General features: G+C 43.6%; 1 protein-coding gene and 1 pseudogene across 2 annotated transcripts in view; one reads left to right on the plus strand and one right to left on the minus strand.

Moving 5' to 3' along the window:
* Nucleotides 1-7568: 7568 nt before the first annotated feature.
* On the minus strand, nucleotides 7569-9658 carry LOC101598008 (annotated as a pseudogene).
* Nucleotides 9659-13403: 3745 nt separating this feature from the next.
* Nucleotides 13404-17050, plus strand: part of Pls1 (plastin 1) — a 137940-nt gene continuing 134293 nt past the window's right edge. The window contains exon 1 of one of the 2 annotated variants that reach the window (XM_045136626.1): nucleotides 13404-13479. The gene's annotated coding sequence lies outside the window, so the exon portion shown is untranslated. Of the gene's footprint in view, nucleotides 13480-14103; nucleotides 14200-17050 lie in introns of those variants that run through there. The other variant, XM_045136627.1, reaches the window with a different exon arrangement.

Genomic DNA, 17050 nt, shown 5'->3' on the forward strand with positions numbered 1-17050 from the left:
AAAACAACAAAAAAAAAGTGATAGGATTGGGTGTGTAAGTCTCATCAAATGCATAGAAGTACCGTGTAGTGTATGAAAACAATACCAATTATGGTTGCCTAAAATCTATTGTTACGGAGTTGTGGGTTACAGGGGGTTCTCCCAGGTCCATGAACCCCAACTTTTAAGTTCCTGTTCATTTTAACAAAGAATTGAGGAAATGGCCTCTGATAAGGGTAAATTCTAAATTATGAGGTTTATTGAGGGAGAACTGATACCCAGAAGAAGGCTAGAGAGACAGGCCAGAATTCTCTTACTTGCCCACCTTGCCTGTCTGGAAAAAAGGGGGGGGGGGCTTCACAGAGAGAATCCAGGAGATGGGGAGACTTCTGACACATACACTCACATGGAAGGCGGGGATGTGAGAGACCATACCAAAAGATTTAAAAGAAACAGTGCACACATGCGGGAAGCAGAGCATGGGAGTGCAGACCCTTCACCCTTACAATCACATAGGGATCAGGAAAGAATAAGAAATGGGTTAGTGAAGGACTCAGGGCTTAAAGAAATGTCGCACACATAGCAGAGTCAGAGAGCGCCAAAGCAGGAATCAGGAGTCCAGTGCCAAGAGAATATAGCCAAGAGAATTATACATGTGGCAGACTCACCGTTTATAGAAAAATCACGTGTGTAAAAGAGTGAGAAAGCATCTGAAAACAAAATCATGTAAAAAGCACCCAAGAAGTATCCAGGCAGATGAGAGCGATCTTTCCCTTTCCCAGTTCCCATCCAGGTTGGTAAGGGAAAAGATCTTATACACAAGCAGACACCAAGAGACTCAGACACCAGGAGAATGAGTAGCCAAGAGAGTGGTGACATACACAATAAGCCCTATATAGTTAATTAGGATGGCTTTTTTCACCAGACTTAGGTGCTTGGTCTGTGGACTCAGGGGGCTGGCCCAGGAAGAGCCAGCCCATCCAGGTGGGTTAGACTGGGGAGAAAGTAGAGGGCATTGTTGCTTTTAGGCAACTTGGATGAAACTTGATTAGATGCTGAGTTTTGCCAGGACAGGCAGGGTGGCATCTTCTTATCTTTGGGCTTTATTCCTGACTGACTACCTATGAAAAACTATCTTGCTCTTGTCCGTCTCACTGTGACCTCATTTACTTATTTATTTAGTTGTTGATGAGAGAGAGAAAGATAGTGGGTACACCAGGTCTTTTGCTGCTGTCAAGGCACTCTAGACACATGTGTCACTTTGTATATCTGGCTTTATGTGGGTACTGGGGAATCAAACCTGGCAGACAAACCTTGCAAGGAATAGTTTTAACCACTGGGCCATTGCCCCAGCCCCAATGGCCTGTTTTTTAAGATGAAAATTGGGATTTCAGGGCACACACCTTTAATCCAAGCACTCAGAAGGCAGAGGAAGGAGGATCACTGTGAGTTCAAGGCCACCCTGAGACTCCCTTGTGAATTCCAGGCCAGTTTGGGCTACAGTAAAACTCTACCTTGAAAAACAAACAAACAAACAAAAAATAGTACTTTAGCCTTAGATGTTTCATAGCTCAACCTGTATTTGCTAATTCAGAAGATGGCCAGCATAAGAGGCCATTGACATGTCAAAATTATATATTTAGGTAAAGCCACACTGCATGCTTACATTTGGTCGTTAGCACATGAGGATTTTTCCTGATACAATAGCTGGATGGATGGATGGATGGATGGATGGATGGATGGATGGATGGATGGATGGATAGGTAGGTAGGTAGATAGATAGATAGATAGACAGACAGACAGACAGACAGACAGACAGACAGACAGACAGACAGGGGAGATGGCTCAGTGGATAAAGCACCTGCCCCTGGAGTACTGAGTTGGATCCCCAGAGCCCACACAGGAAACAGGAAATCATGGCGAGCTTCTGTGATTACAGACCATGAAGCTGAGGAATTGCTCATAGCCATCTTGGTCAAAGTTGATGTTGGCATTGGCATTGAGTTGGGAGGCAGACAGGAAAACTTTCAGGAAGCTCTTGGGAAGCACAGCAATGTGGAGCTAGAATCCATGGAAGAGACCCTGCCTCAAATGAAATGCAAAGGCCGAGAACTAACCAAAAAGTTGTCCTCTGATCATATCCGTGCTGTGCAGGGGCCCACCTGCGTTCACAGGGGTGAACATGCAGGCACAGAACTGTTAGGTCAAGACAAAATGGAGTCACCCAGGACAGCAGGAGGGCAGACAGCAGGATGGCGACAGAGGAGACACCCACATTCCTCAAGAAATTGTTCAGCCATCATCCCTCCCCTGCCTCACAAGTCTCCAGGTCTAGATTTCCTGCCCCCTTATCTCTCACTGGGTCACTTCTGGTCTCATCTTATGGCTAATGTAAAGAACAGAGGTTTACTGCCCCAACAAAGAAATTCCTTCCCTTCCTCACCTTCCCCCATCTGAAGAGCCTATAAAGCCCACCACTATGTGTAACCCCAAGATGACTGCTCCGTTCTTGAGAGTCAGTCCTGGCAGCTCGTGTTCCCCCCCCCCCCATAAAAACTTCCATCTTTGCCTCAGAGTGGTCTCCATGGTCCTTGGTCACTTCTGAATCTTACAAACACTAAATAATAAAAGTTAAAAATCAGGGTCTGAAGAGATGGCACAGCAATTAAGGCACTTGCCTACAGAGCTTAAACAACCCGAGTTCAGTTCCCCAGTACCAACGATGCACAAAGTGGTGCATGTGTCTGCAGCCCATCTGAAGCAGCCAGAGGCTGGTACACTCTTTCTCATATTCTTTCTCTCTTTCCATCTCCCCGCTCCTTGCAAATAAATATATAATTTTTTTTTAATTAGCTGGGCATGGTGGCACATGCCTTTAATCCTAGCACTTGGGAAGCAGAGGAAGGAGAATCACCATGAGTTCAAGGCCACCCTGAAATTACATAGCCTGAGCTAGAGTAAAACCCTACCTCAAAAAAAAACAAAAACTTTTTTTTTTTTTTTTTAATCAGAGTGATTGAATGACAGCCAGATGCTTTCCTGACTCCAGGATTGGCACCTGGTGTACCTCTCACCTTGACCTTGAACATCCTTTCCTCATTGCCCCCTTTTCCTTTAGATGTGCTTATTGAAACGATACTGGTTTAATACAGACCAGCAACATACACTCTTTTTCCCTCATCATGTTTTATTTCTCTTAATGGCAATTAGAACTAAACAACATGTTACATGTTAATAAACAACATGTTCATTAGCTGTCCCTAGAAAATCAGGCCTTGAAAGCAAGACATTGTCTGCTTTTTCCATTACTAGATACCCAGGAACTAAAACAATGTCTGGCATATAGTTTGTGTTTAGCAAATACAGTTTGGTGTGTGTACAAGGTGTTTATATGTGTGCGTGCATGTGTTCATGTCTGAGTGCCTGTTCTGTTCATGTGTGTGAGTGCAGGTGTCCATGAGTGGAGATAAGAGGATAACTTTTCCTGTTGGTCCTTGCCTTCCACTTCATTAGAGACAGGGGCCTCTCTCTCTCTCTCTCTCTCTCTCTCTCTCTCTCTCTCTCTCTCTCTCTCTCTGTTGTTCACTGCTGTGCTCATCACACTATCTGGTCCACTAGCTTCCCTGTTTCTACCTCCTATTTTTTTTTTTTTTTTGTCATCATCTTACAGAAGTCCATGATGGCTTCCAGCTTTTACGTGAGGTCTGAGGATCTGAACTTGGGTACTCAGATCTGGGAAGAAAGGGCGTTACCCTCTGCACCATCTCCTCAGCCCCTTGTAAATGTATATTTTTTGGTTTTTCGAGGTGGGGTTTCACTTTAGGCCAGGCTGACCTGTAATTCACTATGTAATCTCAGGGTAGCCTCAAATTTACAATGATCCTCCTACCTCTCTGCCTCCTGAGTGCTGGGATTAAAGACGTGCACCACCATGCCTGGCAAGACTGAATCTATTTCCCATTTCCCACTCAGTCTTTAAACTGTATACTATACATTCTGCCCTTCCCCCATTCCCTTCCCTGTTGTAACCCTAGCAGAATCATCAAGGACTTTCGTGTGGCTAAATCCCAAAGATATTGACCAGTCCTTTCCTTTCTTAACAATAGAGATAACTGCCTCCTGGGCATGCCTCCTTTGGCCTAAGAGACTGCATCTTGGCAGTGACACTCTCTTTGTCATTTCTTAACTGTGGTATTCTTGAGGATTCTCCCTTTCAGAAGCCTTCACATGTGTTGTGTAAAATGCTCTGCTGCAGCTCTCTTTTCTCTTTTTTCATTCAGTTCCTCATCATTCTCAAGACTTAAATTTCTATCAACTGATCATTCCTGAATTCATTGCCTTTTCCGTGATCTCTCTCCAAGCTATATGCTGCATCTCCCTACTTCCCTGTTTCAGCCTTGCTTCCAGGCACTTTATTTTTTATGTAGCTTGTTTTTAAATGAAAAATTTCAAATGAAAACAAAAGTACACAAAGTCCAGATTTCTCATGTCTACCACCTAACCAACAATCATGAGCATATGTCCAGTCCATGCTTCCTCCACCCCATGCTGGGAATGTACAACCCAGTGCACCGTGTATGCTAGGCAAGTGTTCTAGCACCGAACTACACCCCCAGCTAGGGCCAGTCTTTGTTTCATTTCTAATCAACCCTACTTAATGCCCCATCTCCCAAGATGGATTATTAAAAGAAAACCTACCCACTTCCTGCCAAATTCCATTACCACATTCTACTTAGCCCATCCATCTCTTGTCTAAATTACGTCAAAAGCATTTTTTTTTATTTTTGCTTAATTTTATTTATTTATTTGAGAGTGACAGAGAGAGAAGAGGCAGATAGAGAGAGAGAATGGGTTTGCCAGGGCCTCCAGCCACTGCAAACGAACTCCAGACACATTCGCCCCCTTGTGCATCTGGCTAACGTGGGTCCTGGGGAATTGAGCCTTGAACCAGGGTCCTTAGGCTTCGTAGGCAAGCACTTAACCGCTAAGCCATCTCTCCAGCCCTCGTCAAAAGCATTTTAAGGTGTTATGGTACATACCTTGGGAGATGAAGTCAGGAGGGTCAGTAGTCCAAGGCCAGGCTGGGCTACATGAAATCCTATCTTATAAAAGAAAGGGGGCTGGGGTGATGGCTTAGTGGTTAAAGGGGCTTACTTGCAAAGCCTGACGCTTGGGTTTTAATTTTTCAGTACCTACATAAAGTGAGATGCACCAGGTGGCACATGCATATGGAGTTCATTTGGAGCTGCAAGAAACACTAGTGAGCCCATTCTCTGCCCTTTCTCATAAGTAAAAACAAAGAAAAGAAAAAGAAAAGGAAAAGGAAAAGGAAAAAACAACCTTCTGGCTGGGCGTAGTGGTGAACACTTTTAATCCCAGCACTTGGGAGGCAGAGATAGGAGGGCTGCGGTGAATTCTAGGCCAGCCTGAGACTACATAGTAAATTACAGGTCAGCCTGGGCTAGAGTGAGACCCTACCTTGGGGAAAAAAAAAGAAAAGAAAAGAAAAGAATACTTCCTATAGGCTTTCTTTTCTCACTAATCCATTCTCCATATTGGGGTCTCTCTGCTTTTTATAGATTAGCAGCATTGAAATTTTAAAACTATGTTTCTTGGGGCTGAAAAGATTATCCAGTAGATAAAATGCTTATCATACAGGCATGAGGGCCTGAGGTTGGATCCCTAACACTAAGGTAAAATGCAGAGCGTGGTGGTGTTATGTGTGTCTGTTGTCTCAGTACTGGAAGGTAGAGACAGTAAGATCCCTAGGACTCATTGGCTAGCTAGTCTAGCCAAATCTGTGAGTTCTGGGTTCAGTGAGAGACTTCTTTAATAAATAAGGTGGAGAGAGACAGAGGAAGATGTTTGATGTCAAGTTCTGGCCTCCACACACATGCCCACATGTTCACAAGCACCCGCATATACACATATACCCACAAACAACACCCACACACCCAAAACAAAATATCTGTGTCATTTTTTCCTTTGCTGTTGTTGGTTTAAGACAGAGTCTCACTATGTAGCCTTGGCTAACCTAGAAAGCACTATGTAGACCAGCCCAGTCTTGAATTCATAGAGGTCCTCCTGCCTTTACCTCATAAATGCTGAGATTACAGGCATGTGCTATGATGCCTGGCAAGTGTGTGTTTCTTATTATGTGCATTTTTATTAGCTATGTATATTTGTACTACATTCTAATGCACATAATATTGTTGTGTAAAATATACATAGTACATGAAATAAAAATGTAAGAAGTTTTACAAATTACTTTCTACACTTGAATAAACACCCCCTTTGTATATAAACTCATTGAGTAATTTGTGTCTCACCCCCCCCCTCCCAGTACTGGGGATAGACTTCAAGGTCTCACGTAAGCTAGATCTTTTATCATTTGGGGAGATGAAGTGTGGAGCAATCATGAAATTGGAAGCATAGAAGGTGATGTAAATGTGACCCACCTCTCTGATATTTCCTAAGCTTGGTGTCCCACATCAAGTGACAAGAAGACATCAACCAACCTACAAACTCTTCCTAACCATGTATTTAGAACTGTCACCATTAATAATAAAGTACTGTGGGAAATGAACACTAGGCGGCACTACAATCCAGTTGAGACCTATATGGACTTCACAGTTCACAGGCCCAGACTCTTGTTGGTTAGCGGTCCTCCAACACGACACATTTTATTGGCATTGCTGTTTTTCTCCATTCATAGTATTATGACAGGATCTGTGCGTGTGTGTGTGTGTATACATGCATACATATGGTGTGGTACTACTATTCAGTTATACAGAAAAATTAAATTATGTCACTTACAGGAAAATGGCTGGAACTAGTGATCATCATATTAAGTCAAATGAACCAGACTCAGAAAGACAATAGGTAATCATACTTGGCTTCTAGATTAAAAATAAGCAAGCAAAAACACAAACCCATAAAAATACAAGAGGGACTATTTGTAAAGGGACCAGGGAGAGCAGAAAAGGGGCATGAGAGACTAATGGGGAGGAAGAAATATGAACAAAGGACTTTAGTTATATGCATATATGAAAATAGTGCAGTGAAACCCATTCTTTTTTACAATTAATATATACTAGAAATGTGTTCTTAGATGCTTCTAGCTTTTCTTAAATGGGAAGTAAAATTGGAGTCTGTAGGTGGCTGCTGTTTCAGGATCAAGGCTTGTTGTGGTTTTAAGGTTTTTAGAAGCTACCATGCTCTGGGAACACAAGCCATATCCCAGATACTCACGATATCCAGAATGTGTGTAGAGTAAAGAGGTACATTTTCAGGAAGTCTAGGTATATAAGAACCTAGGAAAATAAACTCATAAACTAGATGGATCTTTGGGAAATGGAGAAAAGATTGTCTCTACACGAAAGATTTTTCTACATGAATTTGAAGGTATTTATTGCATTCTGGTTTTGGTGGAAAAAATTTATTTAGCACAACCTTATGAAATACACAAAGCATAACTGGATAAGTAGCATCTTTTCTATTCTTAGTCCACTTCTGAGGACCAAATCATGAACTGCTCCACGGTCAGTAAATATTTCTTGCAATAGTTAGAGCACCACGTTGAATATTTGTTAATTTTTTCCTCTCAGTTTAAGCAACAATTCACCACTTTATTTTGGTTCCTTCATAATATCCAGTCTTCCAACATGCTCACCCTTCACATATAGCTGAGGATAGGTTGGCTGTTCGAATACTTCTTCAATCCTTGCCACACTTTTTTTTTATTAACAACTTCCATGATTATAAACAATATCCCATGGTAATGCCCTCCCTCCCCCCACTTTCCCCTTTGAAACTCCACTCTCCATCATATACCCTCCCCCTCTCAATCAATCTCTTTTATTTTAATGTCATGATCTTTTCCTCCTATTATGATGGTCTTGTGTAGGTAGTGTCAGGCACTGTGAGGTCATGGATATCCAGGCCATTTTGTATCTGGAGGGAGCATGTTGTAAGGAGTCCTACCCTTCCTTTGGTTCTTACATTCTTTCCACCACCTCTTCCACAGTAGACCCTGAGCCTTGGAAGGTGTGATAGAGATATTGCAGTACTGAGCACTCCCGTCACTTCTTTCAAGCACCATGATGCCTTCTGAGTCATCCCAAGGTCACTGCCATCTGAAAAAGGAAGGTTCTCGACCAAAAGTGAGAGTAGCATTATTTATGGGTATGAACATTAAGAGAAGTGCTTACTGGGCAGTTTGATAAGCATAGTATATACATTTAGCCAGGCAACAGCAGATGTTACACCCCTAGGGCTCATGACTACCCCTGTTTTAAGTTTTCAGTATCAGGGATGTGTTCCCTCCCATGGAGCGGGCCTCTAGTCCATTAGAGGGAAGGTGGTTTCCACCATGACAGACCTGCCACTATTGCACCCATTGGCTCATTTGGCCTGGCTTGCAGTGTCCACTGTTGAGTATCTTCACTGGCAATTTCTCTTTCCCCCACTGAACTGCATGCAGAATGGCTTTTTCCAACTTTCTGTCAGCTGTTCTACCTGGAGAAGGTTATCAGCTCAGTTCCAGCAGGATTTCTCAGTGGCCTTGCAGCCCAAGTATGTGGAATCTTCATCAATGGGGTCTTACCATCTATTCCTGGTGGGAGACCAAAGGGCCTTGGCAATGGCCTGTAATGTTTTGGGGGCATCAGGAACCTCCCTGGCCAACAACTCTCTGGAAGGTATCCCATCCCTGGAACTGAAAATTTTCTAGCAACAATCTACAGCTCCTGAGTGTTCCATTGTCCAAAGTAGGTTTCCATATGACTTATTTATATCCTCTTAGATTGTGATTAGCCCTCCCTCCACCTTTCCTTACTCAGTCTCTTCCCTTGCCACACTCCTTCATCCTCCAATATGTCAAATGTTTCATAGTCAACACTGGTCCTATTCAGTATTTCCAGAAGTTCTTTGCTGAATCCACATTTTGCTTCCTGCTTGCTTCCTTTCATAAAGAGCGTCACAGAAGCAGTATTTGCTGGTACTTTGAGCCTTTCCTTTAACTTGGGAGCTCTGGGACAAATTGTACCCAACGCTTCAGATGCCTCTAGCTCCTTGACTATGTCAAGTCCTCCTAGGAGCTCTCCAGAAACGTAGAGCTGGGGATAGGTGGGCCAATTGGAGTAGGTTCTGAGCCCCTGTCAAACTTCTTCATCTGAGAAGTCAAAATTGCTAAGCTGAATATTATGTTTGTGAAGGATTTCCACCATCTGCTTGTGTGCGCTTCATAAACTACATGCAGAGGGCAGCTTCTTGAGACCTTTGAGATGCTCCTTAGCACTGGGAGGGAAGGGGCTGCTGCAGGCGCGGTGCTGAACTTTTTAAAAATTGTTTTGTCAACTCTGGGGCATGGTCACCAAATAATTGGTCAATTTTCTGAGAAGTCTTGAAAAACAGAAAAGTGGGGGGCAGAACTGATTTCTTATTTTTCAGGTATTTTAGGAATAGCTTCAGCTTCCAGCTTCACAAATGAGACTGAAGGATGTTCACGCCATCATTCATCTGCACACACTGGGGAGCCAGCAATGGACCACAAGCAGGGGCTTGGCTTTGAGGTGCAGCAGCTCCCCAAAGTGCCAGCTGAGCTGACCTCCACCACCGCTGCCGCAGCTGCCCCCGGCCCGCCCCAAGCTGCCGCTGCCAGACTGAAAGATGTTTTCATTTAGTTGTGTTATGGAAAAGTGTTAAATCTATATATTCATCATGTAATTATATAAAACAATTTCACCTACAGAGCTGGGGAGATGGCTCAGTGGTTAAAGGCATTTTCTTGCAAAGCCTGTCAGCCCTGGTTTAATTTCCCAGTACCCACATAAGACTAGATGTACAAAGTGGTGCAAGTGTCTTGGTTTTGTTTCCAGTGCACAAGACCCTGGCCCTTAACATTCTCTGCCTCTAATAAATAAGTAAAAGTATTCTATGAAGGCTGGAGACATGGCTTAGTGGTTAAGGCACCTGACTCTCCAGATCCCATGTAAGCCAGACACACAAGATGAGGAAAGCACAATGTCACACATGTCCACTAGGGGCACAGGCGCCTGGAGTTCAATTTTAGTGGCTGAGGCTCTGGCATGCCGATTCTCTCTCTCTCTGAAATAAAAAAATTAAAAAGTATTCTATGAAAAATTACTGTGAAGTGCTTGAAATGGTGACTGTTAAATTAATAGAAGCTCAATACTCTTAGCTATTGTTTTGAATATTTTTTGCGTGTGTGTGTGTGGTGTGTGCCCATCTGTGTGCCTGTGCAGTGCCCCATGTGCTCACTTGTGCTGGGTGTGCTTGCCTGTAGTGGATGAGCAGACCATCTGGTGTCTCGGTCCGTTGCTCTTCTGTATTCTTATTCGAGCCAAGTTTCTTACTGATCCCAGTGTGGCTGTGTGTGTGTGTGTGTGTGTGTGTGTGTGCATCTGATCATGCCCAGTTGTTTTTGTGGGTTGTGGAGGTTGGAACTTGGGTGCTCTCAGGCCTTCATGCGTGTGCAGGAAGTGCACTTAACCACTGAGCTATCTCTCCAGCCAGTTATATTTTTACACAAGCTATAGAGCATCTAGAAAATTATCCCTGTTTCAGTTCTAGTTAGTAAAGTTGTTTTTCTAAACTAACAGCTGGAATGCATGATTGAACCTAATTCATGTGTTAGCAAATAGTCAAAATTGGGAGTAATCTAGAAAAACTGGAATGTATGATTACTATAAACACAGTACACTTGTGCCAAGTAAACACCCATTACTGTGAATTATTATTTCCTGATGCTACTACTTTCAATGCTTTCATTTAAAAATATTTTAGTCATTTATTTGCCAGAGGGGAGAGAGAGTATGAATATATTTTCAGTGTTTTTATTTTTTCTAATATTATTTATTTATTTGTAAAGGGAGAGAGAATATGGGTGCATTATGGCCTCCTGCCACTGCAAATAAACTCTAGATATATGTGTCACTTTATACATCTGGCCTTTGTGGGTACTAGGGAATCATTGAATTTGGGCCATCAAATTATGCAACCAAGTGCCTTTAACCACTGACCAATTTCTCCAACCCCCAAGGCACTTGCCTGCAAAACCAAAGGAACCAGGTTTGATTCCCCAGGACCCATGTAAGCCAGGTGCACAAGGTGACACACATCTGGTTTGTTTGCTGTGGTTGGAGGCCCCCTCTCTCTGCCTCTTTGAAATAAATAAAAATTATAAAGTGTGCCGGGCGTGGTGGCGCAGGCCTTTAATCCCAGCACTCGGGAGGCAGAGGTAGGAGGATCTCCGAGAGTTCGAGGCCACCCTGAGACTACATAGTGAATTCCAGGTCAGCCTGAGCCAGAGTGAGACCCTACCTCGAAAAACCAAAAAAAAAAAAAAAAAAAAAAAACAAAAAAAAACAGATAAAGTGTCCCATAAGCTTAGGTGATTGTATTCATCTGTGAAGGTGTGGAGGCACATGCCTTTAATCCCAGCACTCAGGAGGCAGAGGTAGGAGGTAGGAGAGTTCCAGGCCACCCTGAGACTACATAATGGATTCCAGGTCACCCTGGGCTAGAGTGAGACCAAAACCAAAAAAAAAAAAAGAAAAAAGAAAAGAAATGAAGTTATATATGATATATTTTATCCTTGGCTTCTTCTGCTTAGCATGATTTTGGAGATTTACTTATTCATATTGAAACATGTATTGAGTATACCATTCTTGTATATGTGTGTACATGTATTTTGTGTGTATATGTATGTGTGTGTGGCTATGCATGCATATGTGTGTGGAAACTAGAGGTTGACATTCGGTTTGTCTTTATGTGCAGAGGCAAGGTCTCTCAGTTGAGTCCAGAGCATACTGATTCAGCTAGTCTAGCTAGGCAACTTGCCATGGGGATTCCTGTCTCTGACTGCCATGCCTATGCAGGCATTTATGTGGGAGCTAGGGTCTGAACTCCAGTCCTCATGCTTGTGCGGCATGTACTTTATCCACTGAGCTAGCTCCCCAAGCCCTGGCTGTTCTTTTTACTAAAATCGCTAATATTTCATGGGACAGAGCTAACCCAATTTGCTATTTCATTCACCTGCTGGTGACAGTGCAGTTCCTTCCAGATTGGAGCTATTGTAAGGGGGGGGGGGGGAAAGCTGTGCACATTGTGTTTAAACCTTTAAGTCTATGTTTTAATTTTTCTTGGACAACACCTAAGAATGAAATGGCTAGCCATCTAGTACCTATATGTTTAAAGAAATATTTTATCTTGTGAGACTTATCTCCTCTTGTGGATTTGAGCTCAGGTAGATACCAAATATGATATATACATATATCAAAAAAATAAATTTTTTTCCCTAGGTAGAATATAGGAAGAAATCCTTATCCAACCCCTCTTGAGCCTACCTACTTCCATAACTATTTGCACATCCATCTGGAGGAGGTTAAAACAATTTTGATCTTCTGTAGATTATTGCTACCATTTAAAGGTAGTTTGGGTGCCTGTTTTTTGGTTTGCCTTGTTCTTCTTTTTCCAAGCTTTAAGGTGAAGAAGCATTAGGTCGTTTACTTGCAACCTTTCTAATTTCTTAATATAGGCACTTAAGGCTATAAATTTACCTCTTAGAACTGCCTTCATTGTGTCCCAGAGATTTTGATATGTTGTGTTATCATTATCGTTTGACTCTATAAATTTTTTGATTTTGGGTGCCTGTTTTTTATCAGGTACTGGGCTCAGTGCTAAGGATCACACAGGGCTTTAAGTCAAGGGCAGCAAAATAAGGATGGATTCTGTTCCCTGGGCTCAGCTGGGATTAAGGATGGGCACAACTATGGATTATCCTACAAGCAAAGTATTATGAGAACTCTTAAAGCTATGTACCATTTACTTCACTCAACACTGGTGAAAAACATTTCGCCGTTGTTGAGTTGCGCTCTAGGTATTTATTTTAAGCAGATGTAGCTGTTAAAGGAAGAGGAAGTGATATCTGAAATATCAAAAGGGACAAAGAGGAGAGAAAGCATTTTTACTTTAATAAAGACCTTCCCTCTCGATCCGTAGTTTTCAAAGTGCGGTACCCACATTAATAGCACCAGCTTTCCCCAGAACACAGTAGAAATACACATTTTAAGAAGTACTGAATTTGAAACTGGGTGTGGGATTTGTTTTAACCAGGCTTCCAGGTAATTCAGACGCACACTTGCTTGAGAACTGCTGCGCCCAACTCACTTCGGGGTGTGGCTGGTCGCAGTTACCCTTGGTGAAGTGCTTGGCAGCAGAGGTAGCTTTGGCCGCGCCCCCCACCTCCCGCCGGAGCCTCCCGGGGCACCTGCCGCTCTCCCTTCACCGAGCCTCCCCTCGGAGTCAGGGCTCTTGGCTGGGAGCTGCAGCCACATCCCGGCGAGTGGATTCCCAGTGTGCGGACCGGAGCCGGCGAGCCTGCGCAGTGTGCGCGGGGCCGGGCGGGGGAGCCGCAGCGGCGCGGACCTGCGGGCTCCGGGATCGCGAGCTCGAGCTGAGCACGGCCGCCCGCCGCAGGTACGCGAGCCGGGGGTGCGAGACGCGGGACGCGGGATGGGTGCGCGACGCGGGGCGCGGGACGCGGGCTGGAGCCTGGAAGTGCGGCTGCCCCGCGCCGCGGGTCTGGGCCGGGGTTCCTCCGCCCCGCGGGGCAGCGGGTCGGGGCGGCGCGGCGCGGCGCGCAGGTGTCGAGTCCCGCGGGTAACTGATTCCACTCGGCGCGGAGAAGTGCGCTCGGATCCGCTGCCCACAGAAGGCTGCTGCTAAGTTTTCTGTCTTAAACTTCGACTGGCTCTCGGCGAGTTTTGAGGTTTTCTGATGCAGAGGTCGCTTGAGTTCCGGGGTGTTCTCTGTCTTTGGCGCATAGGATCAATAGGGCCAGAATGAAAGGGCATCCGTGGTTTGCTGGGTTAGTGCCTTCCTGATCTTGAGGACCGCTGGGTGCAGCTAAGGAAGGTCAGTCTGCAGAGAATGTCGGGGCCAAAAACTTTCCGCAGATAGCTGCGTTTGCAAATTTGGACTACACAATTAAAAAAAAAAAAATCCTCCCCTTACCTTTCAACATTACTGTACCCTTCCTCCAGGCTTCGTTGTGTTGTGCATTATGAAGAAGTTTTTATTTATTTATTTATTTTGAGATAGGATCTCACTCTAGCCCAGGCTGACCTGGATGGCAGGAACTCACGCGATTGCTGGGATTAAAGGCGTGTGCCACCACGCAGAGAAGGTATCTTTTAGGTGAGTGAGTGCACTCACCTTTCCCCATTATTTTCCCTGTCACATTTTATGGGTTATAGGAAGATAGAGTTTACCCTGAGGCTGTATACACCTCCATGAGGCCAAGGGCACAGTTTCTTACAGAAACTCTGAACCCTAGGCAGAACTTCAGAGAGCACTCACGAATCATTCCTCGCACAAAGATAAAGCAAGGGCATTTAATTACCCTGCTTGCAGTTAACTTCCCTTAAAATTGAATTCTTTAGTGACATTCTATAGTAAAGTGTTAAATTTGTGATGTGGGGGTAGTAAGTTTAGAAAATAGTGAACTTAAGTCCAGGGGAAGAAAAACTTGGAAAAGGGATACAGGGACACCCCCTTCCATCCTCCCACCGCGATGAATGTTTCAATGGCAGAAATAATATACAGTTGGTCTAGTTTGGGACCGTAAGGACCTCCAAGGTCAGCCAGTTCAACTGTTTCAGTTTACAAATGAGAAAGCTGAGACCAGTGAGGTTAGGTGACTTGCTGTGGATGTCCCTCCCAGGCCCTCTGGGCAAAGCGAGGCCTGGAGACCAGCTTTTCTGATTTCCAGATCTTTTTACCACACCTTGTTGATGGATAGTCTACTCACCATTGGTTACAAAATTAAGCTTTTCTTCTTTCCCACCTTATCGTAGGCACTTGGACTGAAGCAGAAAATTAGTTGGTTTTGGGCCTTAGCTTGTTCATACTTTATAAACTAATTTCACTGAGTGTCCCTCAAGTCCCCCTGCTAGTTTGCTGGTCTTGAGACCAAAGTTGCTGCTCTTCTGGGCTGGAGTGCTTGTTTGTCTCCCTCCTGCTGAAGTTTTGCTCATGCTCAGGGTGTAACTCAGGTTATCCTTCTAGAGAAGCTAGCTAGTTTCCTTCCTTCCTTCCGTGCTTTCTCTCTTTTTAAAAATATTTTATTTGTTTATCTGAGAGAGAGAATGAGAATGGGTATGCAGGGCCGCTAGCCACTGTAAATGAACTCCAGACACAGGCATCACCTTGTGCATCTAGCTTTATGTGGATACTGGGGAATCGAACCTGGGTCCTTTGGCTTTGCCAGCAAGTGCCTTACCCTCTAAGCCATCTCTCCAGCCTAGGAAGCTTTCTTTGTGCTGCTAGAAGTAGCCCTCCCTCTTCAGAATCCTAGCACATTTGTCTCACTACTGCTGTCTGTGGTGTTGTCCAGCCTTTTGTATCCCATTTTCTAAATTATGATTTAGAATATATCTCAGTTCTGACCAAGAAGTTGTGAGGTATATGAATTCTTTTTTTTTTTAATTTTTAATTTTTATTTATTTATTTGAGAGTGACAGACAAAGAGGCAGAGAGAGAGAGAGAGAGAGAGGGACAGAGAGAATGGGCAAGCCAGGGCTTCCAGCCACTGCAAACGAACTCCAGATGCGTGTACCCCCTTGTGCATCTGGCTAACGTGGGTCTTGGGGAATCGAGCTTCGAACCGGGGTCCCTAGGCTTCACAGGCAAGTGCTTAACCGCTAAGCCATCTCCCCAGCTCTCTTTTTTGTTTGTTTTTGAGACAGGGTCCTGATCCTCCTGCCTCTACCTCCCAAGTACTAGGATTGCAGGCATGTATTCCCATGCCCCGCTTCAGGTGTGTAAATTGTGTTAAAGTGTAAGACTTAAACATCTTAGTAATAAATTCAACTTGCATTCTTTACCACTGTTTGTAGGAGGAAGAGAAATGAAATATAGATAGATCCTTAAAGGGATTTGACGTGAATGCTCTGTAACATGAGGGAGGCCACCTTAGAGCAATAGCAAGACAAACAGTACTTGAAATGATTCTTTGATTCTCTTACTTTGATAAAAGATCAGAAATTATTTAGTGGGAATGCTGGAGATGGGATAAACATAAAATGGAGACCATTCACATGAACTAGTTTAAGCATAAATGCAGAATGGAGTGCACGGACTTAAGGAATGATGTAAAGGACCAAACGTGGTGGCACATGCTTGCAAACCCAGCGGAGGCAGGAAGATCACTACAAGTTTGAAGTTAGTCCAGTCTATATAGTTTCAGACCAGCCAGGACTACATAGTAATACCCTTTGTCAAAAATAAATAAATAAATAAATAAATAAATAAAAGCATGGGCTGGAGAGATGGCTTAGTAGTTAAGGTGATAACTTCCAAAACTGGGTTCAATTCTGCAGTACCCACATAAGCCATATACACAAAGTGGTGTGTGCATCTGGGGTTCATTTGCAGTGGCAATAGGTGATGGCATGCCCATATTCTCCTCTCTCTCTTTGCTTGCAAATAAATAAATAAATAAAAAATATTTAGAAGAAAGCAAATCAAACAAGAAAAGTGATATAAAGAAGGAAGCATTTGAGGGCTGGAGAGATGGCTCAGCGATTATAGGTTATAGGCACTTGCTTGCAAAGCCTGACAGCCTGGGTTCTATTCCTCAGTGCCCATGTAAATCCAGATGCACAAAATGCCACATGCATCTGGAGTTCATTTGCAGGGGCAAGAGGCCCTGGTGCACCCATTCTCTCTAATTCTGCTTGCAGATAAATAACTTTTTTTTTTTTTTTTTTTTTTAAGAGAGAAGTATTTGGTAAAATGATTAGGCAGAGCTCTGGAAGATATGTTGAAAATGTTTCAGGGTTAGAATGTTAATAGGGGGTTCATTATATCTTTTTTTAAAATTTATAAGCACTTCTTATTGGGACATTATGTCTTTTCTGTGTCTTACAGTTATTGATGTAATTGTCATATTTCTTATTCCAGAAGATAAGCCCTTTGAGATACAGTCTTTACACTTGATCCTTATAGTGCTCAGCATTGCTTTGTGGCATCAGACACTCAGCAGTTA

Source organism: Jaculus jaculus, chromosome 17 (assembly GCF_020740685.1).
Source record: "Jaculus jaculus isolate mJacJac1 chromosome 17, mJacJac1.mat.Y.cur, whole genome shotgun sequence".
Classification (NCBI taxonomy): domain Eukaryota; kingdom Metazoa; phylum Chordata; class Mammalia; order Rodentia; family Dipodidae; genus Jaculus; species Jaculus jaculus.